Raw genomic sequence first — 24,491 nt, forward strand, 5'->3', positions numbered from 1 at the left:
ACATTACTACTATACATAGAAAAATATAGTCTGCACGTCTAGAGGAATAATAATTTCATTGTCCACTCCACTGAGCAGCTCACATTAGAGATTTCAGTCACCACTGAGTATCTGCTATGTAACAAACATTGTTATGGAGGCAAGTACAGCAGTGTATAGAACAGACAGGGTACCTGTTCTCCAAAACTTAACGTTCTAATGGCATGCAGGCAATAATCACTCAAATGAATAAATGATTATGGCAACTGTAGGTATCAAAAAGGACCACATAGAAGGTAAAACTAATGTAACATGACATAGAGCTACTGGTATTAAGGAGCATAACAATCATGCTAAAATTTTCAGGAAAGAGCTCTAGGATATTGACAACAGGCTTTGCATCTGACTGAAAAAGAGGCAGGCATGCGAAGTTCAGGAAAATGTTGTTCCAAGTAGAAGGAACAGCAAGAATCAGAGAAATGAGATGAAAACCAGCTACTTGTGCATAAAGACTAGGAAAAGAATGAGACATTTCAAGCAGACAAAAGAAAAGAGTATCGTGAAGAGGGATAAGCTGAAGAGATAGGTAGGCGGGAATAATATATACTGTTGTAGACAATGGTCAGAATGTGATTTTTATTCTAAGGTTAATGACAAGCTTGGATTTTAAAGCAGAAGTGACATATGATCCAATAATACTTTTAAAATATTACATAGATAGAGCTACAGAAAGAAAGAGAAAAATAGTAATAAAGAAATTATTTAGGGACTGCTATTGTAATCTAGGCAAGAAAATGTGTGACCTTGGATCAAGGGTATAGGAAGATGGATGGTGATGAAATATTGATTTTTATGTATTATTTTAGAAATTGTGCTAATGGAACATACTGAAGAATTGGATATTGAGTTGGAGGGAAAGAATCGAGTGTATCACCTGTATTTGGCCCGGGGTGATTTATGCATAGGAGTGCCATTTAACTAGATGGGGACAGACTGTAGGAGATAACTGCTTTGTTTTGGTCATATTTAATTGAGGTTGATGACTGGACCTCCATACAGACAATACCAAACAGGAAGTGGAGTATGTGAATCCAGAGTTCAGTATATAAATCCAGGCTAAAAGTACAAGCTCACCAGTACACAAATAGTATCTCAGGCCATATTGGTCTGTAGTGAAATCACCTAAAGATACAATGTGAATAGAGAAGAAAAATAAGAAGTGTTCCATCAACACTTTTCTTATTATATATATAAGGGAGTTTTCTCCAGAGCCTGGTGTGAAACACATTCATCTGGCGTATCTCTATCGCTTCACTACATTTCTACTTCTCTGCACCTCTGACTCCCAGCCAAGTATGTTTAACATCTGGGCTTCATTCAAGAAGACATTTCAGGAGACTGTTGGGACCAGCTCAGATATCTTTCTAGGACTTAAACCCCAAGTTGTTGAAGAACACTTCTATGTCAGCCTTACATTTTTTATTCTCACCCTTCCAGTACAATGCCTTCAGAATCCACCCTTGGTGTGGTCCTTTTATCCTTCCAATGCATGTTAGCCAGAACCTAAAATTAATGTAGTGAATGAAGTATTTCCTCCTTAAGCAAGTTTGTGATTTTGCTTGTTTCTATCAGCGCTGTTCTGAGACCTGACTCTAGATACTGATTTAGAGGCAGTGAAGGGTAGACAATGAGTTGATATGGCAATATTCCTTGTGATCAACTTCATTAAAATCAGAGAATGGAAAAATTTAAATCATGGTGAGATACAACCCACTGGCAAAAATTTAAAAACCTAAGAAAACCAAGTGCTTTGCAAAGATGTAGAGGAAAGAGATTTTACTTTAACTGATAAAGTGAGAATGATAAAAAGATTTTGGAAAACTGGCCCTACCTAGGAAATTTTGACATGTATAAACATGATGCCTCAATATTTGCATTCCTTGGTATATAGCTTAGGTGAAAACCATGTGTTCATGTTCCAAGATACTTGAACAACAATGTTTATAGCATTCATAACAGCCCTGAAAGGAATCAAAGCAAATGTGTATATTTGGTAAATAAATGAATATATTAATTTAATGAAATGAGAAATACAAAGTAGGTAAGATATCTTCATAAAAAGAATAACCACATTCCATTTATATAGATATCAAAAACAACAAAACTAAACCATCTTGTAAGGAATACAGTCATAGGTAGTAAACTATGAAGAAAAAACAGAGAATAAGAACTATAAAACTTATCAGAAATTTCCCAAGAAAGTAGAATTTTATTAGGAAAAGAGGCACAGTGCAAGGAATGGGGCCTCTAGAATTTTGACTGCCCTATTTGGTAAGGGCTTCTTGTTGTTCAATTGTTGAGTTGTGTCCGACTCTTTCCAACCCCGTGGACTGCAGCATGCCAGGCTCCTCTGTCCTTCATCTCCTAGAGCTTGCTCAAATTCATGTCCATTGAGTCTGTGGTAAGGGCTGCTGCTACTTGCTTCAGTCGTGTCTGACTCTGTGCGACCCCATAGACGGCAGCCCACTACGCTCCCCCGTCCCTGGGATTCTCCAGGCAAGAATACTGGAGTGGGTTGGCATTTCCTTCTCCAATGCATGAAAGTGAAAAGTGAAAGTGAAGTCGCTCAGTCGTGTCCGACTCTTAGCGATCCCAGGGACTGCAGCCCACCAGGCTCCTCCGTCCGTGGGATTTTCCAGGCAAGAGTACCGGAGTGGGTTGGTGGTAAGGGCTAAGACTCCTCAATTAGATGGAATTTTTAAAATATTAACCAAACCCCAAAACTTATCAGATGTTGCCTCCTGCAGCACAGAGAGAGATATAGCTTTTCCATATTGTAAACACACTTTATTACTCCAGTAAAATTCAAATACATTAATTATTGAGATTATTACCACTAAGACATCTTTAAGACACTTAATACACACAATTACTATATCCGTTGACCATCCATCTCGGGTGACCCAAGACTATCCAGTTTTAGCCCTGCAAGTTATGGTGTCAGGAAACTCTCCACTCCTAAACAAACTGAGAATTTAAAAATGCATTTAAATTACATTTTTATAGCTATCCAGGATTATTAGGTACTTATTAAAACTCTCTTCAGGGAAAGCATACCAGATCCGGGGAAGATAAGTTGAATGTCATAGATGTTCTCGTATTAACTGGAACAAAAGGATTGTAAAAATAAAAGCCCTCAGAAATTTAGCTGATCTTATGAATGAATGCATCAGGGTTCTGCTCATTCACATTTCACTAATCACTTAAACTAACAGTCAAGTAAGTATGTTTTGTCTTTGCAATGGAACAATAAAATATCATAAATGGAGCTAATTAGAATGACTGAAAACTTGAAAGCTCAGAGATGTATCAACTCTGCCAGTATACAGAGAACAGCTGAGTGTCTTGATGGTAATTTTTAGATATAGTTTGAATGTTATTAGTGAGTGAAGTCGCTCAGTCATGTCCAACTCTTTGTGACCCCATGGACTGTAGCTTACCAGGATCCTCAGTCCATGGGATTTTCCAGGCAAGAATACTGGAGTGGGTTGCCATTTCCTTCCCCACGGGATCTTCCTGACCCAGGGATTGAACCCGGGTCTCCCTCATTGTAGGCAGACGCTTTACCGTCTGAGCTACCAGGGAAGCTCACTATCAGGAGTGTTTACAAAAACCCAAAAACCACAAAAAGAAATTCAGGGATTAATAACACTATTATAAGACATCAAACCTTCTACCAAAATAGAAGAAATAAATTTAAATACATGTAACAAAAACAAAAAAGAGAAATTCCAGTGATCAACTATATTCGAGGGATATGTAAAGAGTTTCAGATTTTTGATCTCTGAACACACTAATATTCAAATAATATATATTTTAATTAAAACTAATGATATAATGTTTTTAAATAACGTATAAAACCTATAACCTAGATTGTAAAATTAAGTAATTTAGCTTTTAAAGTGAATGAAAATTCACTTAGTAAAACATATATTTCATTGTATTAACAGTGATACCTTCTTTTCTTATTCTGCTTTTCAATATTGTGAAGAGTCCTAACCAGAAAAGAAAACCTTCTAAACTAATATGTTTAAAAGCATATACTTTTATTGGACAGTCATACATTTTTAATCACAATATTTTGTTATTGATTTAGGATATGATCTGATGAGTGAGATAATTTTATCAGGCTCAGTTCAAATATCACACCAACCCTTAAATCTTTTATCTACTGCCTAGGTCTACCAACCAAGGGACCAACCCACTTTTTGTACTACTGTATTTCATCCACTCTGGCCTCCTTGAGGACTTTATACCTAAAATTATTATTTTGTATTTCTTCTGTCTCATCTCTTGTATCATCAGCAGTCTTTGCTTCTTCATTTTTACTAGGTAATTATCAACAGTACTTGACACTCTAGGTGATCTCCTATTCACAATAATTCTACAAATGAGTAATAATAATAATAAAAGCAAAAATGAATAATAACTAGATAAATGAATAAATAAATAATACAATTCCCCAAATCTATAAAAGATCGTGAGTTGGTAGATTGGCCTGATGGGAAAATAAACTCATTCCTCAAATTATCGTGGTTTCTTTTTAAAGATTCAAGATTATTTTAAGATTGTTTTTATTAAGTAGATTTGGTCAAGCTCCTTGGGCCATTTTCTGTTAACCTGTATTGAAGGCAAATTAATAACGTCTGTTAATCCCCTGAATAAGCCTTCTTTTGTTTAAGAACCTTGTTCACTGGCATTCCACTACAAAAAGGAAGAAAATGTGTCTTTTGTTTCCCCAACATAGAAAGAAACTTGTAATTGGATTTCAACTTAGGCACAAATTCTGCCCTACGAAATGTAATTAAATAGAATTAACACTCTCTCACATCCTGGCATGTTAACCTCAGTAGACTACAGTACAATTTGTCATCTGCCCTCAGCCATTAAATAAGAATTCTGGCTCTGTGCCACAGGGACTACGCTAGTGGACATCGGGTGAACAAAGTGCAGGTGATATTTGAATTCTGTTCATCAGTGCATCCAGAGGAAAATAAGGAGAACAAGAAAATTTTTGGCTGGTTATTTTCCCAGAGTGATTAAGGTTTTGTTTTGTTTTGTTTTTTTAATCATATTGTGACTATAAGAAGAACATCTCTATCCAATTCTATTCTATTCTATTGATTAAATTATATTGACATTTCTGCACATAAACTGCAATTGTTGTGTGTATGTGTGCTCAGCCACAACTGACTCTTTGCAACCCCATGGACTGCAGCCTACCAGGCTCCACTGTTCATGGGATTTCCCAGGCAAGGATACTGGAGTGGGTTGCCATTTTCTTCTCCAGGGGATCTTCCTGACCCAGGGATCAAACCCATGTCTCTTGCATCTCCTGCATTGGCAGGTGGATTTCTTTACCACCTGTGCCACCTGAGAAGCCCTAGGCAAGCTGCAATGATGGTTTTTGTTGTGGAGTTTGGGGTAGGATAGTTGTAAAAGTGCTTCTTTCCTTAAAATTCTCTGATCTGAAGGAAAAAAAAAGGTTCAAGACTGTTTGCATTTGCCAAACAAAACAAAGGGAGTGATAAGGGAAGAATTAACGACTTTATTAAAGAATTTTCTATATATTTAAGCCAGCCATGATTTTTAAAAATGCCCTATGGAATATAATACAGCAAGAAAAAGAGGAAAATGTCTGTCTTACATCCCTGAATATCTGAATCATATTCAGTTCAGTTCAGTTCAGTCAGTCAGTTGTGTCCAACTCTTTGTGACCCCATGAACTGCAGCACGCCAGGCCTCCCTGTCCATCCACCAACTGCCAGAGTCTACCCAAACTCATGTCCATCGAGTCAGTGATGCCATCCAACCATCTCATCCTCTGTCGTCCCCTTCTCTTCCTGCCCTCAATCTTTCCCAGCATCAGGGTCTTTTCAAATAAGTCAGCTCTTCACATCAGGTGGCCAAAGTATTGGAGTTTCAGCTTCAACATGAGTCCTTCCAAAGAACACCCAGGACTGATCTCCTTTAGGATGGACTGGTTGGATCTCCTTGCAGTCCAAGGGACTCTCAAGCATCTTCTCCAACACCACAGCTCAAAAGCATCAATTCTTCGGCGCTCAGCTTTCTTTATAGTCCAACTGTCACATCCATACATGACCACTGGAACCATAGCCTTGACAAGACAATGTTCATTGAAATATATGAGGAGATTACAAACAGCCCATCTATAAATTGTTAGATTTATGAATAAATGACCTTAAAAGTCTGACTTTTGAAACTCAAATTATTATAGTAGAAACCGGGAAGCTACTCTTCAGAGCATTCAGGCATTTTTCCATGTCTTGAATAAGCCTTTTACATGTGGTGTAATGTTAAATTTACTTAAATTTAGAATGAGAGAATCAAACTCATGAAATACTGTTTGGATCAAATGACAAGTACAAGTGAAAATTGCTCAGTAGTGTCCAACTCTTTTCAACCCGATAGACTGTAGGCTTCCAGGCTCTTCTGTCCATTGAATTCTCAAGGCAAGAATAGGAGTGGGTAGCCGTTCCCTTCTCCAGGGGATCTTCCCAACCCAGGGATCAAACCCAGGTTTCCCACATTGCAGGTGGATTCTTTATCATCTGAACCATCAAAAACGTCTATAAAGTATTTAATCATACACATACACTTGGCAAACATTATTACTGATGCTGAAAGCTCAGCTTAACTGTACACTGGTGCCAAACCAAATCTCAGAGACAGAGTTTTGGGTGAAGTAGAAAAGGATAGCTTTACTGCTTTGCCAAGCAAAGGAGGAGACAGTGGGGTCATGCCCTCAATAGCAAGCGTCCCAGCTTGGGGAAGATAATGACAAGTTTTATAGTGAAAGAAGGTATGATCAACTTGTGGACATTCTTCTGATGGATTGATGGTGAGGTCAGTAGTAGTCAATATCATCAGCATCAATCAACCTTCAAGTTTCAATGGTCTGGGGTCTGCATGCTTATGAGCAGCACAACATAACTTCTCCCACCTGGAGGGAGTTTCAGTATCTGCAAAATAGCTCAAAGATATTGTGTGCATATCATTTGATAGGATTTCCCAGGGGGCTCAGTGGTAAAGAATCCGCCTGCCTATTTAGAAATGGCAGGTTTGATCCCTGATTCAGGGAGATCCTCTAGAGGAGGAAATGGTAACCTACTCCGTTAGTCTTGCCTGGATAATTCGATGAACAGAGAAGCCTGCTGTATACAAGTCCATAGTGTTACAAAGAGTTGGACATGACTGAGCATGCACACATGTACATATCCTTTGGTGGGGAAATAGGACTTTGTCCCAAGGCTGCTCTTGACTGTTTGTTTCTCCCTGGTCTTTCATCCCCTCCCTTTCTAAATTAACAACTATTTGAAACTGCCCATTGGAACTCAGGGAAGGTCGTAGAAGCTGAATGAAAGCTGTTTCCTATAATCAAATAAATGGGGTACACAGAAAGACCTGTGCCTAGGAGCCCCACAGGGCCCTGAAGAGTACAATTATTAATAATTATGCCATTGATACTTGCAAGAGGCTCTGGTGGCTCTGACGGTCAAGAGTCTGCCTGCAATGCTGGAGACCTGGGTTCAATCCCTGGGTCAGGCCGATCCCATGGAGAAGGAAATGGCAACCCACGTCAGTACTCTTGCCTAGAAAATCCCATGGACAGTGATGCCTGGCAGGTTACAGTCCATGGTGTTGCTAAGAGTCAGACGCGACTGAGCAACCAACCAACAACAAAAACTAAGAATAAGATTAACACTATTGCGTAGTGTAACAGTGAAAAGACTCAGTTTATGGTTTGTTTTTGAAGCAGGAAAAAGAACTAAAGTTTTCTATACTATTTGATTTTTTTTTCCATTGAGTAAAATCAACTGATAGTATGAAAACAGAAAATAATAGCCTTCTGAGAATGAAGTGTTCTGTTCAGTATGATGAGGATAATTATTTCAAAAATTTTAACTATTCTTATTTTTCATTATTTTGACTGCTACATGAAAATGAAAGTATTTAAAAAATTTTGATAAAAATTAAAACTTTCTGTATCTACTTATTGATCACACAGAAGAACATCAAGGTGAAAGCAATAATACAGCATTTAAGGTTTAAATCTTAATTATAAAACAGGGCAATGGGCATGTAAATTGTACTTATTAAGTGGTTCTATTAAATGAATTATCCTAATGTGGCCCCTAAATTAATTCTAAATTTACAAAATAAGCAATGATTATAAATATGAAGGGTCCTATCTATTGCTTCATTACTGACACCTCCTTTGCATACAGTAACCCAGGTTAGGAAAGTATATTAAAAATATAATAATCCTACAAATTGTCTCCTTGGCAAGCTAATCTCTTTTGATAAAGTACAAAAATACAGACACAAATCTGCTTTTAGGACAAATAATTACTACCTTTATGACTTTATTTTAACATTAAGCTTTTCTTCTAAAGAGTTTAGAAAATGCCTAAGGACAGAATCCAGCATCATAATTAAATTTAATCCAACAACCCCCACGCAAAGCCCACATTTTCATAATAAAGTAGAACCCCAGGAAATAACTCTCTGCTGTACATTCTGGTTTTATTAGTATAATTAAAGAAATCCAGACTAATAAATGGCTAATCAACTTGCACTGAATTGTAACAAGAAACAGTAGAGATTAAAAAAAAAAAAAAGAAGTGTGTAGGTTCTATATGCATTCCTTATGCTGAGTCCTGTTCACAAAGGAAGAGGGAGGGGAAGAGAGAGGAAAACAGAGAGAGAGAACCTCCTCTGTTCTTTTGCAGTGAAGAGTCAAATAAGTCATACAGAGGAAAATACCATATGATTGCCCTTATAACTGTAATCTTAAAAAACAAAGGAATAAACTCACAGGAACAGAGAGTATATTGGTGGTTGCCAGAGGCGAGGGGTGGGGTGGGCAAAATGGTTGAAGGAGGTCTAAGGAACAAACTTCAGTTATAAAATAAATGTCTTGGGGAGGTACTAAAGTTAATAATAATACTGTATTGCCTATTTGAAAGATACTAAGATAGGTCTTAAAAGTTCTCATCACAAGAAAAAAAATTTAACTAAAACTAGTGATAGATGCTAACTCTGCTTATTGTGGTAATCATTTCACAAAACATACAAATACTGAATCATTATGTTGTACACCTAAAACTAGCATAATGTTCTATGTCAATTATATCTCAATAAAATATAGAAAAAAATTGAAGGTATAGGGGAATGGCAAGTAAAACCTAAAGAAGGGAGAAAGAGTGGCTTGGTAAATTTTATAACATTTCCTAAGAGTAAATTAGAATTGGTTTTGTAATTCAACTTAAAGTCAGGAAAGAGATGGGTGTTCTACATCATAATAAGTTAAATATTACACTGGAGCTATGGTGGAATGAGACTTTCATGTAGATCCTACAATAGCTGTTTGTCAGAAACAGATTCTTGCAATTTCCATGTCTGATTTTGATTTTTACAAGATATAGTAGGCTATGGTGAAAGAAAGCAAAAACAAGAAGGAAATGAGGAACTAAAGGGAATGAGGAAGGGAAGAAGATTCAGAAGAGGGCAGAATGGGCCATCCAGAATAATTATTGTTCTTCCTTCACCAACAGAGCTAATAGGTGAAATACCACAGTGGTTGACAAGAAATCTTTCTTGATAGGAACTAAAAGAATGAAAAAAAAAAAATATATATATATATGCATAACGTTAAACATTGTAGACTGTCACCTAAAAAGTTTAATCATGAGTTTAGATAGTTGCAAAGTATGTAATCCCCTACATATCATAGTATTGCTATTTAAAAATTGCAGTTAGCTTTTACATGTCTACAATGTAATAAAATGACAGTGATAATTTGATAATAATAATCACCATCCATTTAAAAATAAGTGACCATGCACTTCTTTAACAGGTGGTAATTTTATGTCTCTTTTTTGTTTAAAACCTCTACTACCACTCAGTTTCCCCTAAAGAAATTTATGGCAGCATCTTTGACTAACCATTGTATCATATATCCTAAAATTAATTACCCTTCATACATACTGTATATCACCCTTGAAATGCAATTTTTATTTGTATGATTGAAAGTCTCCAGGTTTAAAGAAAATGATCCAGATGGAGTTTTCATTTTAATTATTAATTTTAATTATTGTTTATTAATAATATAATGTATTAGCTATAAATTTTGCTAATGACTGATTATTGAAAATGTTTTCCTTAATGACAGGGAGTCAAGTATATAATAAATTTTACAGCAATATATGTTTTTAAATGCCAGTCCTGAGAAAACTTGTCTATCTGAATGATAATGGAAGGCATTTCATAATTTCATTCAATGATTTGAATTATTTTATAGGCTAGAAATCAGTGATCATCATTACAAGTTAATTTTTTGGTTTATTGTGTGATAATTTCATTTGCCACTACTTTCAATTTTATTATAGAAGGTAAAAAGTTTTCCTTCCCATTTATTACACTCAATCACATTTTTTGTTTCCTGGAAGTATATTATACCTATTCCCCTTAGAAGAAAGACTGAGAGGTTTGAACTTCTTTTGTAGAGTGAGAAACTGTAATTGAGAATGGGGGGATGGCAGAAGGAATCAATGAGAAAGAGTTCTTGTGGACCCTTTGGGAAATCGTGTGTAACCAGGTTAGGTGTATCCCAAGGTCAAAGTCAATGAGAGAAAGGATAGATTTAGCTTATCTCCCACAATGTAGGGCTTCCCTTGTGGTTCAGACGGTAAAGCATCTGCCTGCAATGCGGGAGACCTGGGTTCAATCTCTGGGTTGGGAAGATCCCCTGGAGAAGGAAATGACAACCCACTCCAGTACTCTTGCCTGGAAATTTCCATGGATGATGGAGCCTGGTAGGCTACAGTCCATGGGATCACAAAGAGTCAGACACAACTGAGCAACTTCACTTGTTTACTGGTCCTACAGTGTAACTGTGAAGATTATCAAGATCCAAGGTGTGGCGGGAATGGGAAAGAGGCAGATATTTCAGTAGGGTTTCTTTAAACCAGAGAACCAAATAAAGTTACTCAACTAATGTAAGAAAGTTTTCTTGAGGGGACACACTGCTGCCTGAGAGCATGTCTTATTTCCATGTCCCCAAATTTGGACAGGAAGACTGCTTGTTCATATGGTTAACTGGAATGAATGAGCTTATTTTCATGTTTCAATGATGAGTTCTCTTGTGATTTCCAGCAACATAATCCTCACTAATAGTAAAAGAATGCCATAGTCCTTTGTATACTTGTGATTTTCATTTCACACTGAGATGGCCAATAAATCCTGGCACTTGCTGAATTTGTATGAATAATACCATTACAAATATTTTACCAATAAATTGATGTACAGATATTTTTACTCAAGCAAGATTGCTTTTGAGAAAATTGCATGTTCATGGTTGTTTAAATCTGGATATAAATTTGAACAAAAGAAGGTATTATGTCCTTTTAGCAGTAGTCCTTTACTCCAAGCTAAAATGAATTTAATGGCCTGTTGACCTACAGATCATTGCTTTGCCAACATAGGTCCGTCTAGTCAAAGCCGTGGTTTTTCCCGTAGTCATGTATGGATGTGACAGTTGGACTATAAAGAAAGCTGAGCGCTGAAGAATTGACGCTTTGAACTGTGGTGTTGAAGAAGACTCTTGAGAGTCCCTTGGACTGCAAGGAGATCCAACCAGTCCATCCTAAAGGAGATCAGTCCTGAATATTCGTTGGAAGGACTGATGCTGAAGCTGAAACTCCCATACTTTGGCCACCTGATGCAAAGAACTGACTCATTGGAAAAGACCCTGATGCTGGGAAAGATTTAGGCCAGAGGAGAAGAGGACGACAGAGGATGAGATGGTTGGATGACATCACCGACTCAATGGACATGAGTTTGAGTAAGCTCCGGGAGTTGGTGATGGACAGGGAAGCCTGGCGTGCTGCAGTCCATGGGGTCAAAAAGAGTCACATGACTGAGCAACTGAACTGAACTGACCTACAGATGTTCATGTGAGTCTTTAAGGAATTTATTAACTCCAAGGTACAGTTGAGTATCTCAGTGTGATGATAGTTGAAGAGCTATGAATAGATCATTGAGGACTTTGAAAATTAGTTTGATTAAAAAGAGGAAAATATATGCAAAACCTCAAATTCATTACTAATCATTAGGGTTTTGAGTTGTTTTGCAGTAACAGTTTTTGACCTTATATAAATTCTTCTTTGAAAGAGTGGTATTCATTTGATGTGGTTAAATAGACCAGGAATGTAATCTGTCCTCATAAAACAGGATAACATTATCTATCTGAGGTGGAAAGGAATCCAGACCTTGGCTAATTATCACTTGTGGAGCCACAAGTAAAAGGGACTGGAGTTACTTTTTCAAAGACAGTATTATCACTATTTCATAATACCTCAATTAAAATAATTAGAAAGGAGCATGCTGAAGACAAGAGTGATATTTTAGCAATATTAGCAATAATACATTAGCAAATATCTTTCATTTAGGAAATAACCAGTTACTAATGATTTCAGTTTAATATATTATGACATGATTTTCAATGTCGCTAAATTTGTAAACTTCTTTTAAAATATTGCTGTAGGTTTTGACAGAGAATATAACAAATTCAAATATTATGTATAAAAAGTAATCAGAGAATGGCAATCCTGCACAATGTAATTGCTAATAAGTATGATTTAAAATATAATTTCCTTATAGCAACACACTTAATATGTTCTTTAGAGTTCTAGGAAGAGAATAAAAACTTTGTATTTTTTAATGATTTTAAGACTTTGTGTAATAATAATTTCATATGAAACCAGTCAAACCTTAATCAATACATGAAGAATAACAGCAAAGTGAAATGATTCTTTATTGGACTTCCTGAGTATAGTACCAAAATTTTATATTCATTTTCATTAATTAGGCATAACCTATAAAACAATGTAAGAAAAAATGATTAATCAGAAACTGAAGTTGTGTGTTAATTATGATCCATTGAAACATTTTATATCTCAGCATAAGCTTTTTATATTATCTTCAGCTTGCAAAGCTAATGTTAATTACTGTATGGATTAATAGCTGTCAAGTGTGCCCTACTTTCAGTATAAATGAATATAAATTAGCTTCATATTTTGGCAATAAATAGAGTACATCACTTTTGGAATTCTTTTAACTCATATGCACATAACCTCATAAAACTGAGAGTAGCAGTTTTATATTTCTCTGAAAAGAAAATTGTTCTCAATTCTAAAACAAGAAGAAATAACCTTGGTTCTGTTTATCTCTCTAATTGAAATTGCTGAATGAGCAGACAGCAGCATATCAAGCCACCTATGAGAGCATACTGCGGAGAACGAAGTAAGCCTAAGGCAATGACCCTGAGCTGCCAGCATCAAAACCATTGTTGTAATTTTCCCCTAACACACTATTTTGCTTGTTAAAAATGAATTGGCATTAAAAAATTTATTTTTTCCCACTAGTTATGCAAAGTTTAAAAACTAAGTTTATTTAAGACAAAACCACATGAACCTGAAAAATTTTAAACTGTGCATGTTTTATTATGAGTAAAGGTTAAGCTTCTCTCTTTTTTTCCTTAATACATTGAAAGTATTTCATGGATCCTCCAGTACTAAGTTTATTCTCTAGAAATTAAATAGCATATAGTTTCCTTCCTACAGATTATGTTTCTCACTTTACACAATTAGATTCTTGCAACAACAATCTCAGAGTTCATTTCCTTGATTCCAGCATCTCTTTACTCTCCTCTATCCTGTGATCCATGGCCAAAGGAGTATCTCCTAATTTTTAAAAAATCATTATTTATGCAATGTTCTTCTTTTTCCTACCTTTTAAATATTACTCTTGAACCAACAAATATAGCCTAGAAAAGCAGAAAGAGATAATCCTAAATAATGGAATTACCATCAACCATGGTTATATCCCTAGTTTGTCAGTCCAAAGAGATGGAAACCTAGAGAAACACTGTCTCTTTGAGTATCAACTCTGCCTTCCATCATCCAGATTTCTTCTCTGAAGGCTTGTCTTGCCCTCAGTATTTGACACAGCCATTTATGGCCAACTTTAGAAAAGAGGAAAGCCTCCAGTTGGAATATGTCCTTAGTAACTTCAAGAAGATGCCAGAATCAGAGTACAACATAAATCTAATTTAAAGACAAGAAACCAAGTTACTATAGCAATTGAGTTGTTTTACTGGTAATATGTAATACCTTTGACCCCTTGTTAGTTTCCCAGGGCTGTCATAGCAAATGACCAAAGACCAGGTGGCTTGAAACAGAAATTTATTTTCTCCAGTTATGCAGGCTAGATATCTGAAATCAAGGTGTCATCAGACCCCTGCTTCCTCTTAAGAGTATTTGGGTTTTTTTCCTACTTCTTCCAGCTTCTGGTAACCCTGGGAGCTTCTTGGCTATAGATGCCTCTCTCCAGTTTCTTTCTCTGTCTTCACATGATGTTTTCCTTGTATGCGTGTGAGCAACTTTCCCTCTTCTTAATACCAGTCATGCTAAATTAGCTCCTCCTCTCCAAAACGATCTCATTAAAATTTCAATTACATCTGCAAAGACCCTGTTTCCAAATAAGTTCAAATTTACAGGTGCCAGTTTTCAGATTTTAACATATCTGTTTTCAAGGGACATGATTCAATTCATAACAGATTCCAATTTGGGGGAAAACTGCTTAAAGGAAACATCCTCTGTAGTCTTTGGTGATAAATGATTCTGGATGAGTTACAAAATGCAACCACTGGAATAAAGTTGCTCTGGGTTGGATAAAAGGTCATTTTAAAATCATTTAAATCCTGCCTATCCTTTTTACTTAATCACATAGACATGTGTGTTCATAACATGCTTTCAGAGGAGTTTTCAGGAACGGACCATAATACTTTGGGAGTGGCTACTGCAGATAGATAAGACAGACAGACAGAACCACAGGGCTTCCCTGGTTGCTCAGTGGTAAGGAATCCACCTGCCAGAGCAAGAGATGCTGGTTTGATCCCTAGGTTGTGAAGATCCCCTGGAGAAGGAAATGGAAACCCACTCCAGTATTCTTGCCTGGGAAATCCCATGGACAGAGGAGCCTGGTGGGCTACAGTCCATGGGGTCACAAAAGAGTCAGACACAACTTAGCAACTATACAACAACAACAATATAATCACAACTAAAGAAGAATAATGAAAACTTCCAGTATAACTGAAAAAAGTCAAATAATGAGCTGTCTTGAAAGCATCATATCTGGAGAAAAATCTGAGGAATCAATGAGTGAAAGAAGAGAAGTCGTTTGGTAACTGTTTTTGGATACATTGAGCCTGTGTGTGTGTGTGTATGATTTGGAAAGGGATTAGAATGACTTTGCTCATCTTTAGGAGGCAGAAATAGCACAGAACGGTCAAGGTTATGAGGAAACAAATTTAAGTTCAGTGTAAAGAATGATGCATTTTATGATAGTCAGGTTCAAAATCAGATACATGTGACAGTAATCTTATTAGAAGGAGACTTCGGAGGTGGATAATCCCTTCCATTAAGTTCAAAAAATTTAATAAGCACAGGCTATGTGACAGGGTGTGAGGATGTGACCAACACCAAACCTGAGGATATGAGTTTTGCTTGGATGTGTGGGTGGACTGGGCTGGACACATTTCTCTGAAGGGTCCTCTCTTCTCTAGGATTATGACTTTGATATGCTACTAAACCTTCAAGAACGGGTTTACCATGTTATTGAATTTTCATGTACATGAAACAAACATAGACTGTTTGATCATAAAATAATATAATACAGTAGAGAGAAATTGCCATTGTATATGAAACTGTTTTCTAACCAGATATGTTTGCTCTCTGCTGAGGATCAAGGACATGCTTTTTTTCTTTTTTTTTTCCCTATCATAGCCTTCATTGAGAGTGTACTGATGCAGATACAGTATTAGAAGCTATAAAATGTGCTGTATCCCCAGCCTGAAAGGAAGAATACATACTAACACATTGGATAATAGGAAATGGACTAATTATTTTTAACTTAATTAACAGAAATCCTTGTATAGTTAATGTTGGTATCAATTTAACCCTGAAAAGCAAATATGTAAATAGAATGCAGAGCACAATAATCAGAAAGCTAAATTGTTTGCTATAAATATAGGTATTTTACATTTCCTCTTGGCTCATCAGAAATGACTGGAGAACATAAACTATCTCAATGGAATTAATGCAGGTTCTCTACTGCCATTAGTATTTTCAAGTATTATTCTGTTCTCTGCAAACTGAATCGTCAGGCATTAAAATGGAAAAACAGTGCTCTTTTAAGATGCAATTATCAACTGTAGCACATTAACACTTTCAAGCTTCAGATTCATAACTAAAGACCAATTAAAGACCAAGAGAATTACCTAAGGCTTCCAAAACCATCTGCCAATCTGGCTTTATTGTTAAAGGATATGAATAAATACACACTTTATTTCATTTTGAACTTGATGGAAACATAGCTCAATTGATTTAACTTCCAGCTAGAATAATGAAGAAAAAAGTGAAAACATGCTGAAAACAAGTATCTGAAAAGACAGTTATATCATCACTACAGACTTAGTGACATTTAAAAGGTGGTAGTGGAATATTACAGACTATTATATGGCCATACGTTTGAAAACTTAGATATATTGGCCAAGTACTTTGAAATATACAAACATTAAATCTACTCAAGAAATGATAACCTGAACAATGCTATAACTTTTAATGAAACCCCAAGTATAGTTGAAAACATTCAGTCAAAAAAAAAACTTCAGACCTAAGGGCTTTACTAAGTTATACCAAAATTTAAGAAATGATACCAATATTATACAAACTATAAAAAATATATGTATAAATAAAGACACAAACCACCAAATTGTTGACAAACTGGATCCAACAATATAAGAAAATGAAAATACAGCAATGCCAATGGAGTTTATCCAAAAAATATAAGCATGGTTTAATGTTCAAAAACCCTTCAGTGTAATTTAACATAGAAAATAATTTAAGACAGTAGAGGGTACTTAACATTTAACAAAATTGAACATTTACTCATGCTAGAAAACCTCTCAGTGAATAGAAATGGATGGAAATTTCCTGAAATCAATTAGGAGAACATTAGAAACACTGCAGCTAATAGTCCTCTTAGTAGTAAAAGAATGAATGTTTTCCCTGTAACATTATGACCAAGTCAAAGATATTCACGGTTACCACTCTTACTGAACATCTTATTGGAATGCCTTGCCAGTGCAATAATGTAAGAAAAGCAAATAAAACATATAACAGGCAAAAATACTGGAAATGGTTAAACTATTCCCATTTTCATATGACATGATTACTTATGTAGAAAATCTCAGGCACAGCTGAAAATAATGTAAACAGAAACAATTCTCAAAGAAGACAGAAAAATATTATCATACATAATTTAGCAAAATAGCTTTTTAAATAGTAATTGTCAGAATTACAAGTATGGTTTTACAAATCCTAATTTAGAGTGTGAGAAAGTTACATGTCTCTATTGATACTTGTTAGGGATCTTGTTTAAAAAGAGTAATGATTTAGAAAATTTGATCAATAACATTCACAGGTATCTTCCCTAATGGATAAATAAAAAATTTTACACTTATCCATCAGAAATACCCACCCCTGGGTATTAATCTGAAGAAAAAGGAAACAATAATTTCAAAAGATATTTATAACACTATATTAATAGCAGCTTTTATCAATCTAAAAGTTCAATTCAGTGGATATGTTTATAACGCTGATCAAAGTCGTTTGCTCAAGTGCCTTTGGCTGCCTTCAACCATAATGTTACTCATTCAATTTGTTTACTAGGTTGATTATAAAAAAAAAAATTTAACCTGTTTCTGTGTCTGAGCATAGAGCAGAGCCTGCCTAACTCAGAGATTTATTTAAATCTGATAAATTATTTAGAGAACTCAGTTGGAATTTTCAGCTATGCATTTTTATATTTATTTTACACTCATCTTTTGGGGGTAGCACTTAGGTTGTTTTTAATTACTCTCTATGGTAACACTAAATATCATTGCCATTTTATGCATACTTTCCTTCTATTTTTTTTCCTTAAAAAGTTTCCTTAGTAAAGAAGTAGAATTGAGTCCGATTGTGTGAGTATTTTTAATATCCATGGTACATAGTGCCAAATTGCTTTCCAAAAAAGCTGTGCTAATTTCCATTACCAGTACGGAGGTGATTATGCTTCCTTTTCTGTCCCCTATTCTCAATCTGAAGTGATTTATGTGGTCAAATAACTCCAATCCATGCTCTAAGATTCACACTAAGTGTAAGAAAACTTTTACATGATGCTATAGTTTCAATCCTAATTTACAGATGGCTTGAACTACACAGGTCAAATATAACTATATTATCCAGAGAAACTAAGAATGAAGTTAGATATAGAGAATTTTTTTTTTATTATTTAAATTGCAGCATGGCAGGATGAGTTCATACGAAACTCCTTGCCTATTCCAAGCAGCTAAATAAAAATGTAACAACAACAATAAAATTAAATTCAATCTTGAGCTTGAAATAAAGAACAATTTCCATTTTGCAAAAACTACTAATTAGCTACCACCATAACTTTAGATAGAGAAAGGGATAAGTAAGAATTTTTCTTGGAAATGGGACTGTGTTCTGGATTCCCCAGAAATAGAGCTGGAGTCAGGGATTCATGTGCAAATATTTATTCAGGAAAGTTCTTAATGAAAATCCTATAAAAGAACAAATAAAGCAGGTTAGGAAAGGGAAAGCCCTGATACAAACCACGATTCTAGCACATAAAGCATAGCAGAATAATCTACCCCACAGCAGAGAATAAGGGTTTATGCTTTTGCAGTCTGGCTTCAGTGGGTCATCTATTGCAGCCCACGATGTAGGTAGATAAATTTTCAGATTGAATGGCTCTCCTTAGCCAGAGGCAATTTCTGGAAAAGAGGCAGGTATCAGGTATCAGCATACTGGGGAATTGATATCCTGGTGTGCTGAAGGGAATCTGTGCAGGGCACCTGAGTTTCTACTATAAGAAACAAAAGTTGGAGCTGTCATTTTGAAAAGCATGTGGTCTCAGAAAAGAAAACTAAAATATTCTACTTATTGACTCAAATAAAACAATGCAGCTTGTCTCTCCCTGTGACTGATTGGAAAATAGGGAAAAGTCTTCTATGCTATATATAAATCTCAAGCTTCCTCCAGGCATGAATGTGAACTACAAATTTTAACTCCTCACATGTTAAAGTAAATACCAAATCCAAAAATTAATATAATGACTGTCCCTGTTTCAGTAATTTTGTTAGAAATCCTAATAGAAATAAGTGCAGTGTTTTCTCTTAATTTCCTAGCACTCCAAATGTGTGTATGATGAATGGTAGGACATTAAAAATGAACCTACAATAAAATATAAAATCCACATCAAGCAGCATGTCCCATGAGATAGGTCAGTAGGAACCACATTCAGGATGGATAATATCCAAAGGATAAAATAATAAAACAACCTAAAGCATAGTGCACTACAGTAATATTTTAAATAATTGAAGAGATAAAAGAAACTCCATACTGTTTTCTATGGAGGTAAATTGGTAAATGGCTGCACCAATTTACATTCCCACCAACAGTGTATGGTTCTATTTTCTCTACATCCTTGTCAACACTTGTTGTTTCTTGTCTTTTTAGTAATAGCCATTCTAAGAGGTATAAGGTGGTGTCTCATTGGAGAGAGTATCCTGGATTAGCCAGGTGGGCCCAATGTTAGTAATCACAAGCATCCCTCTAAATTAAAGAGGGAGGGCTGAAAGCTGGAAACAGGTCAGAGTGATGCAATTGCTGGTTTTAGAGTTGGTGGGATCCAGTTTCATCCATCTCATTAGAACTGATTCAAATGAATTCTTTTTAATGGCTGAGTAATATTCCATGGTGTATATGTACCACAACTTCCTTATCCATTCGTCTGCTGATGGGCATCTAGGTTGCTTCCATGTCCTGGCTATTATAAACAGTGCTGCAATGAACATTGGGGTGCATGTGTCTCTTTCAGATCTGGTTTCCTCAGTGTGTATGCCCAGAAGTGGGATTGCTGGGTCATATGGCAGTTCTATTTCCAGTTTTTAAAGAAATCTCCACACTGTTCTCCATAGTGGCTGTACTAGTTTGCATTCCCACCAACAGTGTAAGAGGGTTCCCTTTTCTCCACACCCTCTCCAGCATTTATTGCTTGTAGACTTTTGGATAGCAGCCATCCTGACTGGCGTGTAATGGTACCTCATTGTGGTTTTGATTTGCATTTCTCTGATAATGAGTGATGTTGAGCATGTTTTCATGTGTTTGTTAGCCATCTGTATGTCTTCTTTGGAGAAATGTCTGTTTAGATCTTTGGCCCATTTTTTGATTGGGTCATTTATTTTTCTGGAATTGAGCTTCAGGAGTTGCTTGTATATTTTTGAGATTAATCCTTTGTCTGTTGCTTTGTTTGCTATTATTTTCTCCCAATCTGAGGGCTGTCTTTTCACCTTGCTTATAGTTTCCTTTGTTGTGCAAAAGCTTTTAAGTTTAATTAGGACCCACATGTTTATTTTTGCTTTTATTTCCAATATTCTGGGAGGTGGGTCATAGAGGATCTTGCTTTGATTTATATCAGTTCTAATGAGATGGATGAAACTGGAGCCCATTATACAGAGTGAAGTAAGCCAGAAAGATAAACACCAATACAGTATACTAATGCATATATATGGAATTTAGAAAGATGGTAATGATAACCCTATATGCAAAACAGAAAAAGAGACACAGATGTACAGAACAGAATTTTGGACTCTGTGGGAGAAGGTGAGGGTGGGATGTTTCGAGAGAACAGCATCGAAACATGTATATTATCTAGGGTGAATCAGATCATCAGCCCAGGTTGGATGCATGAGACAAGTACTCGGGCCTGGTGCACTGGGAAGACCCAGAGGGATCGGGTAGAGAGGGAGGTGGGAGGGGGGGATCGGGATGGGGAATACATGTAAATCCATGGCTGATTCATGTCAATGTATGACATAAACCACTACAATATTGTAAAGTAATTAACCTCCAACTAATAAAAATAAATGGAAATAAATAAATTAATAAATAAAGTGGTGGGAACCCCGCAGGCCAAGAAATGCAGTTGGCCTCGGAAAGCTGAAAGATGAAAGAAGTTCTCTCATAGAGCTTCTGGAAGGAACACAGCCCTGCCAACACCTTGATTTTAGCCCAGGGAGACCCATTTTTGGATTTTGATCTCTGGAACTGTAAGAAAATAAGTTTAATGTGTTATAAACTACTAATTTTCAGATAACTCATTATAGCAATGGTTGGAAACTACTGCACTAATCCTTAGGCCTGCCATGGGCAATAGTGTAACTCTGCAACTGGCCAAAGCTCATGGGGTTTCCTGTTTGCCCACAGAGCTGTTTTCATAATGTGCTATACTGACTGCTTGTAGCCTCCTAAGTAAACACAGGCTGCAGGAGGGCTTAGCCTGAGGCCAGAAGAGCATCTTTGGCTTTGATAAGCAGCCACAGCTTTCCAGATCTTTAGAGGGTATTTGGGCTTTTAGAAACCTCTTCCAGCTTCCAGAGGTTGACTTAATTGGTTGAAGTGTGACCTGGCATGAAGACACTTAAAGTGCTTCAGATAATATGAATGTGCAGACTAAATTGAAACCTTTCTTAGAGGAGAAATATAACAGCCCATAGATCTTTTAGGAAAGATAAGTAGAAAAATATTTTGCCACTTGTTGCTAGGCTGCCAAGATGGTATCTGTTACCCAACACTAGGGAGTTCTAGCTATAAACCATTAGTTTGAGACCTACAGAGAAGACAAAATCAGCTACCCCTCAACTTTAGACCTTAAAGCCAGAGAAGCAATCTGTGGTGAACTATGGATTACACGGCAGGAGAATGGAGTCTGAAAGTGAAAACGGTGAGTAATTTTGAGGTTCAATGTGATACCTATACACTCACATATAAAAGCTGCATTTCCTGTGTCTTGAACAAATGTAACTAAAAATGTATGGAAACCTGGAGCAAAAACTGGGTGTTGAGAACAAAAACAGGCTACTGAGCATGCCCCCTGCATTCAACACCACCAAAGGTATAGACAAGCCACCTAGCCACTCCTCTGACCTGACCCCTGGATACACCCTTCTACTCACCCCACAGAAGGAACAAGTTCACCCCCCATCACCAAGCCAGTGAGCAAGGGAACTCGCTACTTATTCTTGCTTCCTCTGCTACAGCAGGGGCCCTAGTGAAGCCTTGCCTGAATTTCTTGTCTGGCCTTTCTTGTCTGGCCTCTAGACAATTTCTTCTTGGAAGGCTAAGAACCCTGGTCGGTATCACTTCAGCCAAAATGTGTTCTTGACTGTGCGTACCCCTTTCTCCAAAATCACATACATGCTGATCTCATCCCAGTCTCTTTGGGGCAGTTCCTCAGAATTACTGAGAGGCTTTCTTCCTGAATATAGTTCTCATTTTGCCCCAAATAAAACACAACTCTTCACATTTTGCATTTATTTTCAGTCAACAAAGCTCATTAAATAAAAAGCTTGCTGCTACCAAAAAAAAAAAAAAATGGAGAGGAAAAAGATTGCCTCGGGGAGCTGAAATATTGAACCACACTGGTCTGAGAAACCAATTTCAGAAGTAGCAGCAACATCATCTCAGGAATCCATGCAGAGGTGGCTTTTATTTCCAGTTGAAGTCATTCCAGTTAATTCTTCCAGGCATTTGAATCGATGGACAATAGCAGCCAGGTTTTAAGAAACTAAACCTGTGGTTTTCAAATATGTTTACCTACTAAAATCATCCAAGGAGCTGCCCAGGTGCTAAACCAATCCAACTAAATAGGAATCTCTGTATTTAGAACCTGGGGTTCGTTTTTTAAGTGCCTCAGGTGACTTTCCAGTGGTCTTAACCTTACTAGTTCTAATCCAAGATATTGTGAAGGCTGTTTGACTAGACAGGACACTTCCTGCGCACCAGAAGCAAAACCTTAAATGACAGAAACAAGATGTTTTGGATAGCATAGATGGAGAAAGAGTAACCTCAAGTCCTGGGGGCTGGGGGCTCCCGTCTATGAATCTATAAACATTCCAAGAAGGAAATAGTTTAAAATGCCATTTAGTGAAAGAAAAGAGAGTTGATGTGGGTATATTGCTTATCATACCTCGATCTCCTCACCCCCAAAATAATGATATTGAGTTATGCCAAGGTACTTTCTTACAAAGAATCTCCTTTTTGAGTTAATTCTGCATACCTAGACTGAGAGGCATCCCAACAAGATTAGAAACAAGCTGACTTTCTCTCTTCTGCTGAATGCGGCCATGTCTTTGGGACAGTGTGCTGGAGAAGGAAATGGCAACCCACTCCAGTGTTCTTGCCTGGAGAATCCTGTGGACGGAGGAGCCTGGTGGGCTGCTGTCCATAGGGTCACACAGAGTTGGACACGACTGAAGCGACTTAGCATTGTAGAAGGAAATGGCAACCCACTCCAGTGTTCTTGCCTGGAGAATCCCAGGGACAGAGGAGCCTGGTGGGCTGCTGTCTGTGGTGTCGCACAGAGTTGGACATGACTGAAGCGACTTAGCAGCAGCAGCAGCTGGATGTTAGGGAAACATAATTTAACCTGAGATAGCACCTTTAGGAATTTGACTTTTCTAAGTTAGATGAAAATGGGGTCAGTTCATCATTTGGACTCTCTAAAAAGAGGCCATCTGGTGTCACTTTAGCTGTTTTACTGGATATATAACCAGGAGTGGAATTGCTGGGTCATATGGTAGTTCTATATTTTAGTTTTTTTAAGGAATCTCCATACTGTTTTACACAGTGGTTGTACCAATTCGCATTCTCACCAACAATGTAGAAGGATTTTTCCCCACTCACTCCAGCATTTATTCTTTGCAGACTTTTGATGATAGCCATTAGCAAGGGGTTAATGTCCAAAATGTACAAACAGCACATACCACGCAACATCAAAAAAGTGATCCAATCAAAAAATGAATGAAGATCTTAATAGACATTTCTCCAAAAGTGACTTATTTCAGTAATAAATTTAGAAGGCAGAAGCAAGGGCTTCCCAGGGAGCTCAGTGGTAAAGAACTTGCTGCATATACAGGAGACGTGGGATTGATTCTTGATTTGGGAAGATCCCCTGGAGGAGGAAATGGCAAGCTGCTCCAGAATTTTTGCCTGAAAAATCCCAAGGACAGAGGAGGCTGGTGGGCCACAGTTCATGGAGTCACAAAGAATCGGACTGACTGAGCACACATACACACATTCATTTCATCTAGGATTCTTCTTTAGCCCACTATCTTCCTTTCTATAGGTCGAGGATCAGGTTCTTTTCCATGTGAAGAGGCATGTTACAGTCACAGCCACATTAGAACTAGATGGTTGAGTCTCTGATTCTGAAATTCAGTCATTCTTTCACAGATTGCT

The sequence above is a fragment of the Cervus elaphus genome, chromosome 30 (assembly GCF_910594005.1).
Source record: "Cervus elaphus chromosome 30, mCerEla1.1, whole genome shotgun sequence".
Taxonomy (NCBI): domain Eukaryota; kingdom Metazoa; phylum Chordata; class Mammalia; order Artiodactyla; family Cervidae; genus Cervus; species Cervus elaphus.